Raw genomic sequence first — 3433 nt, forward strand, 5'->3', positions numbered from 1 at the left:
TATCTTAGCTGGATCCACAGAAACACCAGCTTTAGAAACCACATGGCCTAGAAAGGATACCTGCTTCAACCAAAACTCACATTTTGAGAACTTTGCATATAATTTATTAGCTCGAAGGGTTTCTAGAACCATGCGTAAATGCTCCTCATGCTCGGCCTCTGTCTTAGAATATATCAAAATATCATCAATAAACACGATCACAAAAGTGTCTAGGAACTCTCTAAACACTCTGTTCATCAAATCCATGAACACTGCCGGAGCATTTGTCAAACCAAAAGACATCAGAATAAACTCATAGTGTCTATATCTGGAACGAAAGGCTGTCTTTGGTACATCGCTATCCTTAATCCTCAGCAGATGATATCCAGACCGAAGGTCGATCTTAGAGAACACTATAGCTCCCTGTAACTGGTCAAAAAGTTCGTCGATCCTAGGCAAGGGATATTTGTTCTTAACGGTGACCTTATTCAACTCCCTGTAGTCAATACATAGTTGCATCGATCGATCCTTCTTCTTAACAAATAAGACTGGTGCACCCCAAGGTGACACACTCGACCGAATGAAGCCTTTATCAAGCAACTCTTGTAACTGCACCTTCAGCTCTTTCAACTCTGCTGGAGCCATTCTGTATGGGGCTCTGGATATAGGAACCGTAACAGGCTCCAGTTCTATGGCAAACTCAATCTCTCTCTGAGGAGGTAACCCTGGAAGTTCTTCGGGAAAGACATCTGGATGATCCCTCACTACTGGTTCTGATGACAAGGACACATCAACCTCACTAGTATCCACCACACTCACTAAGATACTCCAAGTACCCTGACTAAGCAGTTTGCTGGCCCTCATAGCTGAGATTACCTTAGGTAACGACCTTGATCCTTCTCCCTTAAACTTAAAACTGGCCACCAAGGGAGGGTTAAACGCTACCTCCTTACGGGAAAATCTATGCTAGCATGGTTAGCAGCTAGCCAATCCATACCCAGAATTACATCAAAGTCGTGCATATCGAGGACTAACAACGTTACTTCAATCACATGACCTGCTATCTCAATCTGGCATGCTTTCACGTTTTCTTTCGACAACAAATTCTTCCCAGAAGGAGTAGATACTGATAAAACATGGTGTAGGGGCTCTACCTCTAAGCGGGCATGTAACACAAATGTAGAAGAGATAAAGGAATGTGACTAACCAGAATCAAACAAAACTAAGGCATAATGCCCCAACACTGGAAGCGTATCTGTCACCACCGTGCCTGCTCTCTCAGCCTCAGTCTTATTTCTAGCAAAGACTTTACCCTGATGTGGAGCACCTGCTCCCTGATTCTGTGCACCCCCGGTAAGTCTTGTCGAGCATCTGTCAGTTGTATGCCCCTCTTTCCTACACTTGAAGCAAGTCCTAGTCCCAAATGAACAACGACCCAGATGGTGCTTCCCACAAGTGGTACATAAAGACTTCCCTCTGGCAACTTCCCCTGCCTCAAAAGGTCTCTGCTGGAAGCGGCGAAACTTACCACCTGATCTGAAATTCCACTGTGGCACTGAAATAGGCTGCTGCTCAGCCTTCCTTTTCTGTCCTGAGATCGAGCCTCTACCTGCAACCTTGGACGAGTTAACCCTCTCCTGTAAACTGAGATCCACTGCCAAGCGCAGTGCATCGGCATGAGTGGCGGGTCGGAAGGCTCGAACCAGACCCTGGATGTCTAGCCTGAGGCCTCTAATAAACTTATCAGCTCTGGTCGTCTTGGTTGCTATCATCTCGGGAGCAAAGCGAGATAACATATCAAACTTTGCATCGTACTGCTCCACTGTCCTGTCGCCCTGCTCCAAGTTCAGGAACTCCTGCCGCTTGGCATCTCGCAAACTGACAGAGAAGAATTTCTCATAGAAACCCTCCTTGAACTAATCTCAAGTGATCTGACCCACGTCACCCCCTAACATCCTCTTTGCCGTCTCCCACCAGGCAGTACCTCTGTCTGTCAACATGAAAATGATGCACTGAACTTTCTGATCCTCAGGGCACTTCATATACCGAAATATGGTCTCCAAAGAAGATAACCACATCTGAGCCTTGGTGGGGTCCTCCAAAGACCCATTGAATGTCGTGAGGTTGTACTTTCTAAAATCTCTCAAATGTTTGGCCTTTGCCGACAACTGATCCGGCACAACCTGGGGTACAACTAGAGCCAGAGCAGGAGCTGGCGGGGCAGGCTGCTGCTGCTCCCGCATCTGCATAATCAATTCCCTAAATCTCTACTCCATAGCGGCGAGGTCCGCGTGAGTAACCGGTACAGCAGGGTCGGTAGCCTGAGCTACAGGCTGTACTCCAGGCTGGACTCGTCCTGTTCCCCTACCTTGGCCTCCTTGGCCGCCCTTATGCACATCTCTCCTCGGTGGCATTTTCCTGACAACCACCAATGATTCTTTTAGTCTCATACGATAATTAACCTCACAGGTTACTTAGGAAAGGTCATGCATATAAAGTGACACATATAATTTCATGCAAGCGTACCTGACGAGTGGCAAAGGATCGTTTTAGCCATAGGAACACAAAACATAGACTCAGATCATAAGTCAGTCTACAGAACCTAAACTTGGCTCTGATACCAACTGTAACGACCCAACTTTCCGGACTAAGCTGAGGTCACTACGTAGTACTAAGATTCGACAGTAAAATACACAAGCTCATATAGGACCGGTTATAATTCATTAAAAACGTTTAAAATATCACAAAAACAATTTTGGGCCCTATTTTAAATCACATTCCCAAGAGTTCCAAAATATAGTTCTCAAATCATCAAAACACCAAAACCACCAATCAAATATTCTAACCATGACTCGATCTGACAAATGAAAAATAACAAGTAACAAAATACATCAACGGAAGCATAAAGAAAACCAGACGCGTCCATATGGCCTTCACGCATCCTTCTTGCCCCTCGCTGGTCTGCCCCTCGCCATACCCTTCCCTGAAAAGTTAAAGAGAAAAAGGGTGAGTATAAAATATACCCAGTAAAGGACCCACTACTGGGCCCGTTAGGGTAATAACAGTTAGCTTCCTATTCAGGGGTACCCTACGTAAACAGTCTAGTAGTTCCGTAGAATGCACACATCAATCAGTCTAGTGATCCCGTCGGATGCACATATCAGTCTAGTGACCCGAATGATGTCCATATCAGTCTAGTGATCCTGAAGGATGCACATATCAGTCTCGTGATCCCAAAGGATACACATAGCAGTCTCGTGATCCCAAAGGATGCACATATTAGTCTAGTGATCCCGAAGGATGCACATATTAGTCTCGTGATCCCAAAGGATACCGTGCCTATAAGGTACGCTACCCCATAAATAAAACTAACTTTTACCCCTCAGTCCATACTAAACCATCTACAACAGTCACATCACAATAACATTCAAGTTAACGTTTCAGTTTATAAGCT

The sequence above is a fragment of the Cucumis melo genome, chromosome 4, assembly GCF_025177605.1.
Source record: "Cucumis melo cultivar AY chromosome 4, USDA_Cmelo_AY_1.0, whole genome shotgun sequence".
NCBI classification, from domain to species: Eukaryota; Viridiplantae; Streptophyta; class Magnoliopsida; order Cucurbitales; family Cucurbitaceae; genus Cucumis; species Cucumis melo.